This window comes from Procambarus clarkii, chromosome 8, assembly GCF_040958095.1.
Source record: "Procambarus clarkii isolate CNS0578487 chromosome 8, FALCON_Pclarkii_2.0, whole genome shotgun sequence".
Taxonomy (NCBI): Eukaryota; Metazoa; Arthropoda; class Malacostraca; order Decapoda; family Cambaridae; genus Procambarus; species Procambarus clarkii.
The window spans coordinates 3,121,810-3,142,698 of record NC_091157.1 but is presented as its reverse complement, the minus strand read 5'-3'; the positions used below and the strand labels follow the sequence as shown (position 1 = coordinate 3,142,698).

General features: G+C 41.2%; 1 pseudogene; it reads right to left on the bottom strand.

Annotated features, from left to right (window-relative positions):
* Nucleotides 1–12,331, bottom strand: part of LOC138358439 (zinc finger protein 268-like) — an 81,366-nt pseudogene extending 69,035 nt beyond the window's left edge.
* Between the last annotated feature and the right edge of the window lie 8,558 nt (nucleotides 12,332–20,889).

Genomic DNA, 20,889 nt, shown 5'->3' with positions numbered 1-20,889 from the left:
GCACGCAGACCAGAGACCAGGATGGTGCAAGCGGCGCACGAACAGGCCGGAGGTGAAACGACACACAAGACAGCTGACTAACGGTGTAGAAGCAACACCAAGACCGAATGCAAGCTGAAGCGGCTTCGCCCCCGCGCCGCACGAAAAGAGGCGACAGTATGTGGCAAGACGACGGCCCCCAACCCCCACCAGAATACCAAGCCGAGAGTAAACCAAGCTAACAAGAGTAACCACCTAAGAAGGGACAGGAAAAGGAAGGACCGCCAAAATACCCCAAACTGCCGCCAAGAGAAGCACGCAGGTGGGACACCTACCACGAAGCCACCCGACCACCAACCGGAGGCGAGACCGCGAGGCAGAACATAAGCAGCCCCGACAAGGCCCCTCCGAGCCCAGGAAAAAGGCGGAGCCACGGGAAGATCTCGGGCGCGACCACCGAAACCCAGGCGGCACAAGGAGATGGAACGTCTACCGAACAGAAAAACTCCCCAAAGCATGCAAGCCCGCCAGGAGTTCAGAAACGACGGGTTCGACGCGAGACATCGCAAGACCCAAAAAAAAAAAAAAAAAAAAAAAAAAAAAAAAAAAAAAAAAAACGGCAGGGCAAGCTAGGAAACCAAAGAAGGCAGAAGGGTCGCCGCCAGAACAGTACCCGAACCAAGGGGTACGAACAACTGCAATAGACCGAGACAAAGAAGCACATCACAGGACACAGGCTGACCAACGCCTAAGAACACACGCAGAACATCCCTGCAGCAGAGGAGGCAGGAAGAAAGAGCAGAAGCACAAAAACCCCAGGAGAACAACCAGGGGTGGACAATCAGGCAGGGACAGAAAAACCCCCACGCAATCCCCAGGCACAAAACGGCAGCAAAGTGCCACTTCACAACCGGACACAGGAACAAGGACACGCCACCGTGAAACACGGTACCAATGCACATGTGCAGCAGCAGCAACAGGCACCACTGCAACATGCAACATGTAAATAGCAACTCCCTTCTGCAAAGGCAGAGAACGGAGCAGGCAGACCCCAGACAGGGCCAACGGAGACACGACAAAACCCTGCAGGCCCAGAAACCTGCACCAGGCGACCGACGGCGGAGAAACCCCGCTCGATACCTGCTGGATGAGGTACTGGGAGCACTTACACCTGAAGCCCGGCCCAAGGCCAGGCTAGACCGGCCAGAGGGTGGCCCACCAGGCAGCTGCTAGGAGCAGTCCACCGGCCCACATACCCCCACAACCAGGACGGGCCGGAACTGCCATACGAAAACAGGCTAGTGCGCCCTGGAAGTCCACGGACGAACCAGCAAGAAGGCTTATGCTCGCAAGTAGGTTGTGTAACAAGCACAGACCGCTGATGGTAATACAGTGTTCCCCAAATGTGCCAATAGCACCACTGCACTCCACTGGTACTATCCCGCAAGTTCTACCAGATAGGCGGGACCCAAGAGCCAGAGCTCAAATCCTGCAAGCACAGCCAGGAGCCTTACCAGGTGAGTACAGAACCAACCCTACAACCCCCACACCTCACAACATTAAAAAAGGAGGGTCCCCTGAATGACTCCAGCATGGGTTGGACATGCACATGATGGGACAGGAAGGGTTGATAAGGGACAGTCACTGGTGTGCGAACGGTCTCAGTCTTACAAAAATATACCTAAATAAAGACAGGTATATAAACAACACCGCATCCAGCGCCCGGCCAAAAGACGCCAGACCGCAGAAACTCGCCTGGCGAACGGTGGCACGAACTTGACACGACTCAACCGTGCCCAGAAGAACCTGGGAGCACCGCCAGGTGAAGACGCCAGAGCCGGACCCTGCCGGACCCACAGGAGAGCAGGGAGAGGCGAAGGAGGCGGTCCACACCCATGACACAGGGAAAACCGCGGTGTCCTCCCCACAACTGGGAACCAGGACACCCCCGGCGCGAAGAGGCACATACCGCAGCCAGGGAGAAGAACGAGAGGCAAAGCACTGTAGCAAAAAGGGCGCAAAACACCAGCACTGAAACACCGCCTAGACCAAAACAAACTCCACTGCGCATAACACGCTGGCCGAACCGCACACCCTCTCTGCGGGAAGGCGCCAGCCAGGACTACTGCACGAGAAAAGTAACCAAAAGAGGAAGCAGGAACAATAAAACCGGCCAAAGAAGCAAAGAGCCCAAAAAAGAACCCAACCGGGCGACAAGTAGCCCAACCGGGCGACAAGTAGCCCAACCGGGCGACAAGTAGCCCAACCGGGCGACAAGTAGCCCAACCGGGCTACAAGTAGCCCAACCGGGCGACAAGTAGCCCAACCGGGCGACAAGTAGCCCAACAGGGCGACAAGCAGCCCAACAGGGCGACAAGCAGCCCAACAGGGCGACAAGCAGCCCAACAGGGCGACAAGCAGCCCAACAGGGCGACAAGCAGCCCAACAGGGCGACAAGCAGCCCAACAGGGCGACAAGCAGCCCAACAGGGCGACAAGCAGCCCAACAGGGCGACAAGCAGCCCAACAGGGCGACAAGCAGCCCAACAGGGCGACAAGCAGCCCAACAGGGCGACAAGCAGCCCAACAGGGCGACAAGCAGCCCAACAGGGCGACAAGCAGCCCAACAGGGCGACAAGCAGCCCAACAGGGCGACAAGCAGCCCAACAGGGCGACAAGCAGCCCAACAGGGCGACAAGCAGCCCAACAGGGCGACAAGCAGCCCAACAGGGCGACAAGCAGCCCAACAGGGCGACAAGCAGCCCAACAGGGCGACAAGCAGCCCAACAGGGCGACAAGCAGCCCAACAGGGCGACAAGTAGCCCAACAGGCGACAAGTAGCCCAACAGGGCGACAAGGACGAGGAGCTGACAGACGTTCCAATAATGCGGGAAGTAGCGAAAAACCTTCCCGTACCCTCGAGAACTCAGAAGCCAACACTAGTCCCGAAGGCACACGAAGGCGCAGGCGCACCCGAGATCAGAAGTCACGCAGAACCCCATTGAACGGGGAAACATGACGAAAACACCGTCCCAAGGACTATATGCAACTGAAAACTCGCACCCCAGAAGTGACTCGAACCCATACTGCCAGGAGCAACGCAACTGGTATACAGGACGCCTTAATCCGCTTGACCATCACGACCGGACCTGAAACAACCACTGGAGCCGGAGCACATAACCGTTGCCTATAGCATCAGCCGAAGAACTAATGGGTGGATAGCCGGCGTGGGAGGTCTGGGGCTCCCCCTTCCCCCTCCCGGGGAGGGGGGAGCTGCGCAGACAGCGGCGCGGTGACGTATGACGTCACACTAGTTTCCTTGTTTTCTGTTGAAGAGTTCTATCCACTAGTTCGGCTTTAGGTAGCAATTTTCACCAGAATAGGGGTTTGTTTTGGAATGCTTACCTTTCTGGATGCTTGACCCGGTCGATGGCAGACATAGAATGTTTCCAACCACACGGGGGTTTCAATAGGCCATTGCTCCCCTTGCCTCTCTGAGGGGGCCAGGTTCTGGCTCGTGGTCCCCGGTAGGCCCTAGAACTCCATACACATGACTGATGCCAAAGTCTGACATTAGCATATCAGCCGGTAAAGCTCCGGGGAGCCGACGGGGCTCCCCCCAGAAACAATGAGCGTCGCCCTGAGACAAGGGGACAAAGCAACCCTCAAACTTGCACAAGGTGAGAAGGGACCCAAGGGTCGCATCCATTGGAACCCATGCGCCACCGCAGGATTTCTGCGGATTTTTCCTGGGGTTTCTGGGGTTTTAGAGTTTGAGCTGGTCTGCACAGCTCCCTTTTTCCCCCTTCCAAGGAGGGGGAAGCTGTGCAGACAAGCGGCGTGGCACGCGTGACATCATACTCATTTACTCACTTTCATTTGCAGAGATCTGTCCACTTGTTAGTTTTCAGTAGTAGTTTTAACCAGAATGGGGGGTTTGTTTTGAGGTGCTTACCTTTCTGGGTGCTTGGCCCCCGTCGATGGCAGACACAGAATGCTCCAAATCACATGTACACTTCTACAGGCCATTGTTCCTCATGCCTCTCTGAGAGGACCAGGTTCTAGCTCGTGGTCCCTGGTAGGCCTAGAACTCCATTCACACTGACTGATGCCAAAGTCCAATAATATACATATCAGCCTGTATAGCTCCAGAGAGCCAAAGGGGCTCCCCCCCCCCCCCAGAAAATGTATTTAAGGGCTTGCTTACCTGTATCAGTACTAGTATGCAAGTTTATGGCGAGGACAGATATTAGCAGACTTGAACACTTCTGAACTCTCAACATGTCTTGTCTCGCCAACAGTGGCTGAAGTTCTACCGTTGTCTGCAGGCCGCCGTGGTCTACAAACCACCCTGATCTACAGGCCACCGTGATCTACAGGTTGCTGTGATCAACAGCCACCCTCAGTCCACTAGTCCACAAGCTGCTGTGAGAAGGGGTAGGGATATCTGAGTATACAATGTGATAAACAATTTCCACATTTAAGGTTAAATGGATTCTTTAATCCTTGTGCTGCTAAGGACTATTTAGCCTTTGTCACCAACAGGCGCATAAAAAAATTTAAACAAATTTATTTTTCTTATAAACCTGTTAATTTGTGTTCCCTGATCACGGGAAAATAATAACAAATCATAAGTGCCATATTTTGGCCGCAATAGGGTGGGGAAGTCTGGCAAAAAATAGGCGCTGATGCAGCAAACGTCGGGGGAAGTTCTGCTTCACCGAAGTTGTCAGGCGGGGGGGGGGGGGGGGGGGGTTAACAAAGATATAATTACCTAATTAATTCTTCGATTGATTTTTTCTTCATTTTTTCTGTAATATTATTCAATAGTGTGTAGTGTACCTGCAAGTTTTGTTCACCATAACGAACCACTAAGTTGATAATGCAAGTCAAAAAGCAACAAGGAGTGGCCAGATCTGCCAGCCAGCCTCTCGCAATCGCTTCCTCCCTCGCCAAATTCCTCCTCCCACCATATTGTTTTTGCTTTTATTCGCTATATACAGACGTATCTACATGTTGTGTTCACCATAACTGTTCATTTAAGCTGGTATAGTGCACAAAGAGCATAGTGACCACCTATACACAGCATGACAAGTCAGGAAGATGACACCACCTTCCTCACCAAAATGGCTTCTCCCCACACTCCTTTTGCTGTTATTACACTATATATACACATTATATATAAGTATCTACATTTGTGTTCATCATGGCGAACCACTAATCTTGTATGGTGACGGCAGACAGTAACAGGTGGCCACACACAACTCGTGCTCCCTCCCTCCCACCCTCACTGGTTCAAGCCCAGACGCACTAACATTCCTCCTTTAAGTATACTGTTTGTGGTGTGATTACCCTATATGCACACATTATATATAAGTATCTACATTTGTGTTCACCATAAGGAACCACTAAGTTGGTATGCTGAGTCAAACAGTAGCAAGGAGTGACCACCACACACCAGCTAGCCCACCACTGGCTACCACTCCCTCCCTCCCTCCCACTAACAAACCACTAAATTGATAATGCGACTCAAAAAGCAACGAGGAGTGGCCCACATCTGCCAGCCAGCCACTCGCCACCACACCCTCCCTCACCAAATTCCTCCTCCCACCATATTGTTTTTTGCTTTTATTCACTATATACAGACATTATATATAAGTATCTGCATGTTTTGTTTACCATAGCAAACCACTAAGCTGGTACTAAGTCCAGACAGTAAAAGGTGGTCACACAGAGCCAGCAGATAACGCTACCACCCTCCCCATCAAGACAACTCCTCCCATTACAGTGCTAATTATCACAACAATCCTGCTATTATCAGAATTCTGGACACTTTTATCACAGTCAGGGGTCTTCTGTAATACTATCGCCGCTAAATAATAGCATGTAAATATATATTTTTACTTTTTAGGCGATGCTGTGGTCACAAGCTGAAAAGCAGTGCTGTAAGCTTATGCTGCGTGCACCAGCCTTGGTGGCTCACTCAGTTCTGAGGCCCTAACACCCGGGAATGTTGCCCATGATTTTTTTTTATATGGCATCTGTTTACAAGAGCTCTGATGAAGGTGAGGTGAACCTTGTGTATCCGCGGGCCGTTTAAATCTTGCGTAGTACTCTAACACGTTATATGACATGAACAGAAAAACTGCCAGAAATTTGGAAGGCGGCAAACGTAGTCCCGATGTACAAGAAGGGGGATAGACAGGAGGCACTGAACTACAGGCCAGTGTCCCTAACTCGCATACCATGCAAGCTAATGGAGAAAATTGTGCAAAAAAAAGCTAGTTGAACATCTGGAGCGAAGAACTTTGTGTCACAACACCAACATGGTTTCAGGGATGGCAAGTCATGCCTCACAGGATTAATTGAATTCTATGATCAGGCAACAAGAATCAGACAAGAAAGAGAAGGATGGGCAGACTGCATATTTTTGGATTGCCAGAAAGCCTTTGATACAGTGCCACACCAGAGACTAGTGAGAAAGCTGGAGATGCAGGCAGGAGTGAAAGGGAAGGTACTCCATTGGATAAGGGAGTACCTAAGTAACAGAAGACAGCGAGTCACTGTGCGGGGTAAGGTCTCAGATTGGTGAGATGTCACCAGTGGGATCCCGCAGGGTTCAGTCCTTGGACCTATACTGTTTCTTATATATGTAAATGATCTCCCAGATGGTAAAGAATTATTCATCTCATTGTTTGCTGATGATGCAAAACTTATGAGGAGGATTAAGATGGAGGAAGACAGTATGAGACTACAAGATGACCTACATAGACTGCATGAATGGTCCAACAAATTGCTACTAAAGTTCAACCCGAGTAAGTGTAAGGTAATGAAACTAGGCCATGGAAACTGGAGGCCAGACACAGGATACAGAATGGGAGATGAAGTCCTTCATGAAACGGACAGAGAGAAGGATCTAGGAGTTGATATCACACCAACCCTGTCTCCTGAAGCCCACATCAAAAGAAGAACATCGGCAGCGTATGTGAGGCTGGCTAACATAAGAACTGCCTTAAGGAACCTGTGTAAGGAATCATTCAGAACCTTGTATACCACATATGTAAGACCAATCCTGGAGTACGCGGCCCCAGCATGGAGCCAGTACCTTGTCAAGCACAAGGCAAAGCTTGAAAAAGCTCAGAGATATGCCACTAGGCTAGTCCCAGAACTAATAGGCATGAATTACGAAGAAAAGCTGCGAGAAATGCACCTCACGACACTAGAAGACAAGAGTAAGGAGAGACATGATCACTACCTACAAAATCCTCAGAGGAATTGACAGGGTTACCTGGTTGATACCTGGTTGATGGGGTTCTGGGAGTTCTTCTACTCCCCAAGCCCGGCTCAAGGCCAGGCTTGACTTGTGAGAGTTTGGTCCACCAGGCTCTTGCTTGGAGCGGCCCACAGGCCCGCATACCCACCACAGCCCAGTTGGTCCGGCACTCCTAGAAGAAAACAATCTAGTTTCCTCTTGAAGGTGTTCACGGTTGTTCCGGCAATATTTCTGATGCTCGCTGGTTAGTTACTCAACACTTTTTATGACGTGTTGCGAAGTTTAAGGGTTAGTTTGATTTTAGTAAAACCACTAGTATGCATATTGTTTCATCAAGGTCCTTAATATTAATTTCCCCTGGAATACAACCCGCTAAATCGTTTAACAGCCAGGTACCCATTCACTGATGGGTGAACAGAGGCATACAGTTATGGACTGGCAGCTAGTTGATCTTCCTTGACCAGGGAGGATCAATCAAATCCTCGCCCCACATTTTGCAAATCGCTTACAAAACGTGGGGCGAGTGTCTTACCAACATTTCCACAGGAACATTGGTGAATAAATTCTTGGAAAGCCACTAACATGCATGGCATTTTGGGCAGGACTTTAATTTAACAGATAAGGCAAGGTGAAGAAGTACATTGTAGCAAAATTTGAGTTTAACATAATAACTACAATATAAATTGATGGAGATTACACTGGTGAAGATGCATGTTTTAAGTTCTAATAATATTGGGGAAGTGGGTAGCACAAGATACAGTGCGAATTGCACATGGCAGGAAACTATGAGGATGAAATTAGGTACTCTTTGGTTTTATTTTTGAATAAGGCATTGGTTGGACAATTTTTTAATTCATTAGGAAGTGAGTTCCATAGACATGGTCTTTTTATTTGCATGGAGTATTTGCACCAATTTAGTTTTACTCTGGGGATATCAAAGATATATTTGTTTCTAATGTGGTTCTCACAGGGTTCTATTATATCTACCAAGGAAGAGTTTCAGATATGGATTAGCATTTAGGAACATGGTTTTGTACATGTAAATTGCACAAGAGAATGTGTGGAGTGGGTGTAAGTTAAGCATGTTTAGGGATTTAAAGAGATGGGCTGTGTGATGTCTGAAAACAAAGTTTGTTATAGTTCTGACAGTAGATTTTGCTGGGTGATGATGGGCTTGAGATAATTTGCAGTGGTTGAACCCCATTCACAGATACTGTATGTAAGATAAGAATAGATTAGAGAGTAATATAATGAGAGAGCAGAACAGAGTGGGGAACATTATATCTAATTTTAGAGAGTATACCTGTACCCACAGTTTTTGAGACTTTTTTGGCTATGTGTTTTATGTGGGTGCTGAAGTTTAATCTCTTGTCTATGTATAGGACAAGAAACTTTCCATCATTTTTATTACTAATGTTAACATTGTCTATCTGAAGTTGAATTTCGTTTTATGATTTACTTCCAAATAAAATGTAGCAGGTCTTTTTTATGTTTAGTGAGTTTGTTGGTTGACATCCATGAGTTAACATTTTTAAATTTGTTATTTACAATACTATTTAATGTGAGTTGATTGGGTCTGAATAGATGAAGGTAGTATCATCAGCAAATAATAAAGGTTTAACAATTTGGAAAACTGAAGTGTTTTCCTGTTAGATCTCATTATTAAAATGGTGTTATGAAATTCAATAACACTATTAATCTGTCAAATTAATAGTATTAGTTCAATTTCTAAATAATCAGAATATAGCGCCATTAATTTATAAATAGCTATTACAAATTTTCTTCACCTCAGGAGTTAGGGAGCAGGAGGAAGTCTCAACGCCATTATAGATATCAAATCACCTCATGTTAGTGTACAACACGCTACTCATTGACACCAAGCAGAAAATTCCCTGCATACACTGCCTAAAACTAGATAATTTAGTTCTGGGCAGCTGTAGCTGGTTTCTGTCTCACAATTCTGCTAAGTGGCCCTACAATTTATTAGTTTTATCTCAGTTGAGTAAAAGGGTTTAAATGATGGTTGGGTTGTGAGGGCAGTTAAGCTGTGGGAAAGTATAAAAAAACTTTCATAAGGACTAAGGCTCTTTAACTTCAATTTATAATTACATCAATGTGTGATTTGATAATAATCAAACTTATAAGTTTTACAAATCTAACAAATAATTTCCTGGCAGATGTCGTCTCGGGTGTAATGAACTGGATGCAAAGGAGTCGTATGTCCCTCGATACATGCTCTGGCTTAGATTCTCCTAGTCCAATATGAGTAACTTTTTTTTTTACTAATCTTGATCCTGATGGTACAGTGATCTTTATAAATTATTAAATTAATTAGAAATAAGCTCTGAAATAAGTTATTTAGCAGTGCGCTTTTGTTCGTTTTGTTGTGGTCTAATGTATTTTTGATATTGTCATACAGTGCATTATCAACTAAAGAGTTGACCCTGGAAACTACACTCAAAAAATTAAACTTAACACAAATTAAACAGTATTTAAGTTTTTTAAAGTACTGGACCATCTTAATTTAATTAATTAATAAATAAAATAATCCTTCACTGTGAAATTGTGTGAAATTATAAAGTTATTAATTTCAGTCCATTTGCTGTTAAACAAGATATAATTAATTTACCTGCATAATCCCACACACACAACCTGACTTTAAAATATGTATATCCAAGAATAATAGATATATTCAGCAGTTTCAATTTGTTCCAGTTTACACGTTTGTTTATTTCTTACCAACGACAGCAATGTCCTTCCAATCACCACAGTGGGACTTGTACCCCTCATAAATGTCTCCCCCACCACCACAGTGGGACTTGTACTCTTCATAAATGTCTCCCCCACCACCACAATTGGACTTGTACCCCCTCATAAATGTCTCCCCCACCACCACAGTGGTACTTGGTACCCCTCAGAAATGTCCTCCCCCCCAACAACAGTGGGACTGTAACCCCTCAGAAATTTCTCCCCCACCACCAACAGTGGGACTGGTACTCTTCAGAAATGTCTCCCCCACCACCAACAGTGGGACTAGTACCCCCCTCAGAAATGTCTCCCCCATGATAAAATAATAATAATATTTTATTTAGGAAAAGTACATACATAGATGCAGAGTTACAAACATTCTGATTGATTTATAGATAGAGCTAGTACATACAATACTTAAAACCACTTGTATGCATAGCATTTCGGGTAAGGTGAGGTGGGGAAAAATACACAGACTAAAACTTAATAGTAATTGAGCATACACAGACTAAAACTTAATAGTAATTGAGCTTAAAGTATAAATTGTGTTGAAAGAAAAAATAAAAGATAAAAATGGGTGGAACATGGTAGAAAATAGCCAATATACAAGTTGGTCAACAAACAGCAGTTTAAAAAATAGTAAGACATGGGTTGACCTTTAGAGGTAAGATATGTTACATGGGAGTTAATTAGGTAGTACTTAGTTTTCATCTTAAACTGGTTGAGAGAGGTACAGCCTTTGACATGATTGGGAAGGTCATTCCACATTCTGGGCCACTTGATTTGTAGAGCATTTCTAGTTTGATTAAGTCGTACTCTTGGAATATCAAATAGGTAATTTGTTTCCGGTGTGGTGCCCATGGGTTCTGTTACAACCTTCTAAGTATCTTTTAAGCTCAGCATTGACATTACAATTCAGAGTTTTAAATATATAGAGTACACATGAAAGGATGTGCAGTGACTTTATATCTAACATATTCAGAGATTTGAGTAAGGGTACCGAGTGCTGTCTGGGGCCAGAGTTAGATATTGTTCTATTAGAAGCTTTGTGTTGGGTAATTAGAGGACATAAATGATTTTGGGTAGTAGAACCCCAAGCACAAATACCATAGTTGAGATAAGGATAGATGAGGGAGTAATAGAGCATCACCAGGGCAGGGCGAGGTATACTGTATATTGGTTATTCTTAGATTAATTTCATTTGAGGATTTATTACCAAACAAAATATAGGAAGTTTGGTCAATGTTAAGGGTGAGCTTGTTAGCAGTTAGCCAAAGATGGACTATATTTAGTTCAGTATTCACAGTGACATTTAGAGCAAGCGGGTCAGGACTGGAGAAAATGAAAGTTGTGTCATCAGCAAATAAGATTGATTTGAAGTGTTGAGAGGCATTTGGAAGGTCATTAATGTAGATGAGAAAGAGGAGAGGGGCCAAGTATGCTGCCCTGTGGAACACCAATATTTATGGGTAGTGTAGGAGAAATGGAATTATTCATAGAAACATACCTGTCAGTAAGGCAAGACTGAAGGTATTGCAGGGAGTAACCTCTGACTCCATAATGATGTAAAGATATACTCCCCACAGTAGTCTCTAGTTCTAATTACTTTTAAGCATGTCAGTTCTTGGTGGTAGTAAAGAGCAGTACCACCACCACCTCTCTGAATTGGTCGACAGTTGTGAATTGCTGAGTAGTTTGGCATGTTAAAGAGTTGAGTAGTATCCTCTTTTAACCACGTTTCAGTAAGTATAATAAAAGATAATTTATTGTCAACAGTTTGAATCAAGGCACTAACATCATCAAAGTGTTTGCTTAGAGATCTTACATTCAAGTTAATTACAGAGATATTTTGATTATGTGTTAATACATTGTTTACATCATGTGCTGTAAAATATCTGCAATTTTAGTCATTAAAGTGATGATTGTCATAGATACTGGATAAGAGGTTTAGTTCAGGGTCTATACTTGTTTGCATAAGAAGGCATCTCCATCACCAACAGTGGAGCTGATACCCCTCAGAAATGTCTCCCTCACCATCATAGTGGGACTGGAACTATACAGCAATGTGTAAACAATAAAGGAGTGTAAGGGCTAGTGCCCACCGACAGTCTGGGTCGACGCGCCTGATGGACACCGCCACATTTTCCAGTTTTCTGGCGCAATTACAGCTTCTATTTATGAAAAATTACTACACAGGCAATCATACTTACTTCAAGTGTCAATCTTAACCACATAAATCGTCATATATTGAAGATAATTGGGCTAAACATCTATGAGAATTAACCAACTCAACGGACACCGGCCTCTTTGTTGTCAAACTATTCCAACCAGAGTTGCCAGATACGAATTGCTGAAAGTAGCGCATGACATGACAGTCTAAATGTAGCGAAATAATAATAATAATAATAATAATAATAATAATAATAATAATGATGATGATGATGATGATGATGATGATGATGATGATGATGATGATGATGATGATGATGATGATGATGATGATGATGATATTTATTTATTATTAATAATTATTATAATATTATTATTATTATTATTATTATTATTATTATTATAATAATTATTATTATTATTATTAGTTATTATTATTATTATAATTACTATTATTTACAAGAATGTACAATGAATGTGTCCATTGACACGCATAGCTTTTGTTTCGGGCAGGTCAAGTTCAAGTTCAAGTTCAAGTATGTTTATTGAGATAAGCAATAAATACATCTCAAAGGGATAGAGTAGCTTAGGCTATTTCTACCCCCCTCTACTTCAAGTCCCTCAAGGGGCGCACAAATTCAGTGAGTACAAATAGACAAATAACATTACAAGAATCCCATTTAACATTGCAGGTTTATATAGTAAGTACAGCATATAATTGTTACACTCTCGGGGCAAAATTCTTGTATCTCCTAAGTATACTGTCTATTATACCATTATCACACATCCAAACAATTTGATGTGGTACACTATTTATTTCCTTATTTCTATAGTTTTCAATATTCTCAAACCTATATTGTTTGCTGACGATACTACCCTTATCTACTCAAACCTCAACCCACATACACTAAATAATGTTGTGAATAATGAATTAAAAAAAAGTCCACTTATGGATGTCAACGAACAAACTAACAATAAACATCGAAAAGACTTACTACATCTTATTTGGAAGCAAATCGTCAAATACAATTCAGCTACAGATAGACAACATTAACATCAGTAATAAAAATGATGGCAAGTTTCTTGGCCTATTCCTAGACAAGAGACTCAACTTCAGCACCCACATTCAACACATAACTAAGAAAGTCTCTAAGACAGTTGGTATACTCTCCAAAATCAGATATTATGTTCCTAACTCTGCTCTCCTCTCACTATATTATGCACTAATCTACCCCTATCTTAATTATGGTATCTGTGCATGGGGGTCTACCACTGCAAACCACCTTAAGCCCATCATCACACAGCAAAAATCTGCTATCAGAATTATAACTAACTCTGCTTTCAGACAACACTCAGCTCCCTTGTTTAAATCCCTAAACTTGCTAAATATTAACTCCCTCCACACATTCTCTTGTGTCAACTACATTTACAAAACCCTGTTCTTAAATGCAAACCATGCTCTGAAACTCTACCTGGACAGATGTAATAGGACCCATTATCACCACACCAGAAATAAATATCTCTTTGATATCCCCAGGGTCAAACTTAATCTGTGTAAACACGCTATACAAATTAAGGGACCTAGTCTATGGAACTCACTCCCTAGTGAATTGAAAAACTGTAAAACTTTTGCCTTATTTAAAAGCAAAACCAAAAAGTACCTAACTTCATCTTCTTAGTTTCCTACACTGAGCTTTAAATTTGCTCTGTACCTAGTGTTACCCAATCTCCTAATTTTTATGTAATGTCAAACAACCTTATCATTGTGTTCATTGCTGTCTTCTTTTATGTGCTAGCCATATGCTGTATTGTGACTACCAATTTAAAGTATTTACCTCCTTAAAATTTTCTTAGATTAAGGACCTGCCCGAAACGCTGCGCGTGCTAGTGGCTTTACAAGACTGTAATTACCATGTTTGTATCCTCACATTCCTTATGTACATTCTTGTATATGCATAAATAAATAAATAAATAAATAAATAAATAAATAAGTTGACACTCGATCTAATACATAATGTTCTAAGGTGTGGCGTGCGGCATACTACATAATTTAATCTTTTTCACTGACATCAACACCGTATTGCCAGATATATTTGTAACCTAATCTTAATCTCATGTAAATTAAATCCTTCCAAGCAGACTTACCTTTACCATAAGTGAAGGACGAATTTGTATTTATTATTGAATAATTCTTAAGTGTGTTACTACTGTCCACCATTGCCATTCTCTTTATCATTTCTTCAACCTCTTGGATCATCTTAATTCTTGTTTTTATTTGTTTCAAGGGTAACTGACATACAACATCAACAATAGTTTTTTCAGTGGCTCTCTTCGCTATGTCATCAACTACCTCATTCAACAGTATTCCCACATGTGAAGGGATTCATATGAATCTTACTTTATACCCAGTTTTTTCTAGTCTCTTAACATTCTCTCTACACTATCACAATATTCTGATACACTGGGCGTTTGCTATTTAAAGACTCTAACGCTCCTCTGCTGTCAATAAAGAAGCAAGCATTTTTACCACATTTGACTACTTCCTGTAATCCTGCTAATACACCTTGGAGTTCAGCCTGCGTTGAAGAGACATTGTCAGTTAAGTGGCGTCCAATAACAGTATCTACAGTGCCGATGTCAGTGTACTCCCTGATCAAGACTCCACATCCTGCATTCCCATCCCTAGCTACTGAACCATCACAATATACATGTAGAGTGTTTTCTGTAGGCAGTTTTCTAATTATACAATCATATGTTGCCCTCAGCTCTCCTATTTCATACACACTTTTTTTCTTTTGCAAGGGAGTAATTACTACATCTACATTACACTGAGCTTTAAATTTGCTCTGTACCTAGTGTTACCCAATCTCCTAATTTTTATGTAATTTCAAACAACCTTATCATTGTGTTCATTGCTGTCTTCTTTTATGTGCTAGCCATATGCTGTATTGTGACTACCAATTTTTGTCAACTACCATTCAAGCTGTCATTGCAACCAATCTTTTATTGTTTCTGCTGTATTATGCCTACCAATTTTTTTGTCAACTACCATTCAAGCTGTCATTGCAATCAATCTTAGCTACCTATGTGCTTTAATATACTGTACCTACAATTTTCTCTCATCTTTTTTTTCATTTCATGTAATCTGTTATCATTTTTTGTCTATAATTTTGCAAGTATTTACCTCCTTAAAATTTTCTTAGATTAAGGACCTGCCCGAAACGCTGCGCGTGCTAGTGGCTTTACAAGACTGTAATTACCATATTTGTATCCTCACATTCCTTATGTACATTCTTGTATATGCATAAATAAAATAAAATAAAATAAAAACAATCCTCCCATGGTGGTGTGAATTTTCTCTTGGGCACAGCAATACACTCTGTAATAACATCATACTTTATAACATTAGAACATAAGACCTTTCCAAAGGTGTTTATTTTTATTTTTATTTTTACTTTATTTTTTGTTTGTCATCTTTGCCTGTTTTATACTCTTAATTATTTGTTCTTAGTTAGTCCCCTTGTCACTAAACCTAGGGCTTTTTATTACCCTGTTAATTAACCATTACTAAGCTAATTATCTTCAAGATCATTTTTTTTATGATTATTATTTTTCTTATTATTTTTTATTTTACATTTATATTGTCAGTCTCTACTGATATTTTTGTTTTTTATTTTATGTAACTTCTGTGTCCTCCCTGGCTATCTATTGGATCTGTATTTTACTTCTAAATTGTTACTATTTTATTGTATCTGCTCTTATTCTTGTGTTTTGCTTTATCGTGTATCTTGTATCGTGATCCCTCTGCATCTCTATGCACACTGATATTGATCCTGATCAAAATCTTCTGTCTCATATCTATACCAACCAGCACATTGATCATCATTATTGCAAGTATTTCACAGCACACCAGGCTAAAAACAAACTCCAAAATAGCACCTATCTATCAGTTTATAACCAAAATGTTAGATCACTTGGTAAACATTTTGACGATTTAAATGCACTACTCACAGCACTAGGTACTAACCTATCGTTCATTATTTTAACAGAAACTTGGCTAAATAAAGACTATACCCAACTCTACAACTTAGCTGATTATAAAGCCATTCATAACTGTAGGCCTAATAAAAAAGGTGGTGGCACAGCTATATATTACCGAGATACATTTATCTGCAACAGTGTTATTAGTGACAGAGATGACTACTGTGAATATACTTTTGCTCAGTTTACAATTAAATCCCTTAAATCCTCTTTGACTATTGGAGCCATCTATAGATTTCCCAATACTAACATAGCTTCTTTCTCAGACAACCTAAGGAATCTTATTATAAACAACAATCTCAACAAAAACCACATCATTCTGGGAGGAGACTTTAATATTGACCTGGGTCAACAAAATTGCTCTCAAGTTGACTATTTCCTTAACAGCATGAACTCCTGTATGCTAATCCCCACTATCACCAAACCTACCCGAGTCACTCAAACATCAGCCACTACCTTGGACCACATATGGACAAACATAACAGCTCCCCTTGTATCTGGTATAATCTACGACAGAACAACTGACCACTATCCTACCTTTCTCATAGCGAACATGAACATAACACCACCAAAAAGCAAGAAACTTTCATTTAGGCTACACAGTGAATCAGCTTTAGACAATCTTACAGAGGCACTTCACAATATTAACTGGGATTCTGAATTCAATAATACCCATGATATAAATTCATTAGCTAACCTCTTCCTCTCCAAAACTCTAAGCCTCTACAACCTTCATTGTCCCCTTCTTACAAAGCAAGTAACTGACAAAAGATTAAACAATCCATGGCTCACAAGTGGCATTCTCAACTCAATCAACAAGAAACATGAATATGAGAAGAAAGTTAGGATTGGCCTAGTTTCAAAGGAAGTAGCTAAAAGGTACTCATCAATGCTTACCAGTATCATAAGAAAGGCAAAACTTGCATATTATGTGAATAGATTCAATGAAGCAAAAGGCAACATGAAAAACACTTGGAAAACTATCTCTAGTATCCTAGGAACTAAGCAACACTCACATAACCAAATAAAACTCTACAAGGATGGGGATATACCGTCAACTGATTTAGAAATGGCAAATGAATTTAATAGTTTCTTTTCATCGGTTGGTGCTAATCTTGCCAGTAAAATCCCACAGACTCAGACACATATTAACACATATCTCTCAGGCAGCTATCCAAACTCTCTTCTCCTTTCACCAATCAGCCCGGCAGATGTTGTGTCCATCATACACTCTCTAAAAACCAAGGCAGGGAACACCAGTGAAATTCCGTCCATTGTGTACAAGAGAGCCTCCCATGCCCTTGCCCCACCCATAGCACTACTGTTCAACAAATCTATAGAGTGTCACACCTTCCCTGATATCCTCAAAAAAGCAAGAGTAACGCCAGTCCATAAAGGAGGCAATCCGGCGGACATAAACAATTATAGACCAATATCAAATCTACCCATTCTATCAAAAATATTTGAAAAAATTATTTACAAACAGCTCTATTCCTACCTCGTAAAATTCGACATACTCAGCCCCTGCCAGTTTGGCTTCCGGTCCCAAAAGAGCACCAACGATGCAATCATTAGTCTCCTTGACGTTATCTACTCAGCCCTTGACAAAAATGAGTTTCCGATTGGACTCTTCATTGACCTAAGAAAAGCCTTTGATACTGTTAATCACAACTACCTCTTACTTAAACTCCAGCATTATGGAATCCGAGGCCTTGCCCTTGACTACATCCGATCCTATCTTAGTGACAGACACCAATATGTAACCATCAATGATACAACTTCGTCCACTCTACCAATTACCGTTGGAGTGCCACAGGGCAGCATCTTAGGACCTCTTCTATTTCTTATATATATAAACGATCTGCCTAATGTCTCTAATATTCTCAAACCTATACTGTTTGCTGACGATACTACTCTTATCTATTCAAACCTCAACCCACATACACTAAATAATGTTGTGAATAATGAATTAAAAAAAGTCCACTTATGGATGTCAACGAACAAACTAACATTAAACATCGAAAAGACTTACTACATCTTATTTGGAAGCAAATCATCAAATGCAATTCAGCTACAGATAGACAACATTAACATCAGTAATAAAGATGATGGCAAGTTTCTTGGCCTATTCCTAGACAAGAGACTCAACTTCAGCACCCACATTCAACACATAACTAAGAAAGTCTCTAAGACAGTTGGTATACTCTCCAAAATCAGATATTATGTTCCTAACTCTGCTCTCCTCTCACTATATTATGCACTAATTTACCCCTATCTTAATTATGGTATCTGTGCATGGGGATCTACCACTGCAAACCACCTTAAGCCCATCATCACACAGCAAAAATCTGCTATCAGAATGATAACTAACTCAGCTTTCAGACAACACTCAGCTCCCTTGTTTAAATCCCTAAACTTGCTAAATATTAACTCCCTCCACACATTCTCTTGTGTCAACTACATTTACAAAACCCTGTTCTTAAATGCAAACCATGCTCTGAAACTCTCCCTGGACAGATGTAATAGGACCCATTATCACCACACCAGAAATAAATATCTCTTTGATATCCCCAGGGTCAAACTTAATCTGTGTAAACACTCTATGCAAATTAAGGGACCTAGTTTATGGAACTCACTCCCTAGTGAATTGAAAAACTGTAAAACTTTTGCCTTATTTAAAAGCAAAACCAAAAAGTACCTAACTTCATCTTCTTAGTTTCCTACACTGAGCTTTAAATTTGCTCTGTACCTAGTGTTACCCAATCTCCTAATTTTTATGTAATTTCAAACAACCTTATGATTGTGTTCATTGCTGTCTTCTTTTATGTGCTAGCCATATGCTGTATTGTGACTACCAATTTTTGTCAACTACCATTCAAGCTGTCATTGCAATCAATCTTATATTGTTTCTGCTGTATTATGCCTACCAATTTTTTTGTCAACTACCATTCAAGCTGTCATTGCAATCAATCTTAGCTACCTATGTGCTTTAATATACTGTACCTACAATTTTCTCTCATCTTTTTTTTCATTTCATGTAATCTGTTATCATTTTTTGTCTATAATTTTGCAAGTATTTACCTCCTTAAAATTTTCTTAGATTAAGGACCTGCCCGAAACGCTGCGCGTGCTAGTGGCTTTACAAGACTGTAATTACCATATTTGTATCCTCACATTTTTTATGTACATTCTTGTATATGCATAAATAAAATAAATAATAAATAAATAAATAAATAAGTTATTCATATATACTCTCTTCTTCATTATACACTGTTCACTACTTCCCACCTTTTGAACTGAGAGGATTAATTCATTAGCTCCCACACCTCTCATTAATCTAATGGCAGAGGCTACATTTATATCTCTACAATTCTATCCCCAATACTCTGCAGATTTAACTCCATCCTCATTATCTCAATCATAGCATCTCTTGGGCATCCTTAGATAATTATCATGGCTTCATTTTGTACCTTCTCCAACTTGCCCATCCTACCTTTACCAAAACAAGAAATGACAGGTGCAGCATAATCAATAAGAGATCTTACAGTATTCAAGTATATCATTCGTACCACAGGGACTCCCACTCCCTTTCCACAGCATGCCAAGGCCTTCAGAGGTTGTAATCTCTTCCGACATTGACCCAACAGTCTGTTCATCTCAGCTTCCAAACTCTCATGGGTATATCCAACATATATGCCTGAATATTTATATATATTAACTCTATATTTTTACCGTTTATTTTCAATATAATGGGCCTCCGACTTCTACATTCAAACTTAGTTTTGTTTTCATTAACCACCAGTCCTATATGGTGACACAGGTTTCCGAAATTGTCCAACCAACACTGCTTGAACATTTGAAATATCTTTGCCCTGAAACAAAATATCATCGGCATATATGATCGGAGTTACCCCATTTGAGTATCTCTCAGATGCTCTTATTCATTAGTACATTAAACAGGGTGGGACTCAACACTCCTCCCTGAGGTGTGCCGAGGTCAAAAGATCTCACACCTGACATACAACTTTGATACCACACCTGAGCCTTCCTTTCGTAAAGATAATCCCCTATCCAGCGCAATAATCTCCCTTTAACACCAAGACCAGCTAATTCATATTAAATAACCTCTTTGTTGGCTTTATCAAAAGCTCCTTGTAAATCAATAAAAATTCTATAATAATCATTTTCATTAGCCAGACATTTAATAATACAATCAGAGGTACATTTTCCTTTGAGGAACCCAAACAAATTACTAGATAGCTGATCACCTATTATATATAAAAGTCTATTTAAAATGATCCTCTCCATCATTTTACAAAAACACGAGGTTAAAGACACAGGTCTGTACTCTCCATTGGCTTTAGGGATAGGGATGATCATAGCTTTTTTCCATTTACTGGGAATACAGCCCTCTTTATAACTAATATTAAAGAGGTCTAAAAGTGGGTTTTTCGTCGTAATGGCAAGTTCATTAAGTATTTCATAAGTTACTCCATCCTCCCCAGGGGCGGTAGATTTCCCAACTTTAATCACCGTTATTAGTTCTTCTCTGGTAATACCTGTGCAAGTGACATCACCACTGTAACCTGCTGTAAGTATAAAATCCTTTCTTAGATCTTTCCAAGAATCTAATGACTCTCTCGTTACAGCGGGTAATGAACTAAGTTTGGCAGCTTCCGC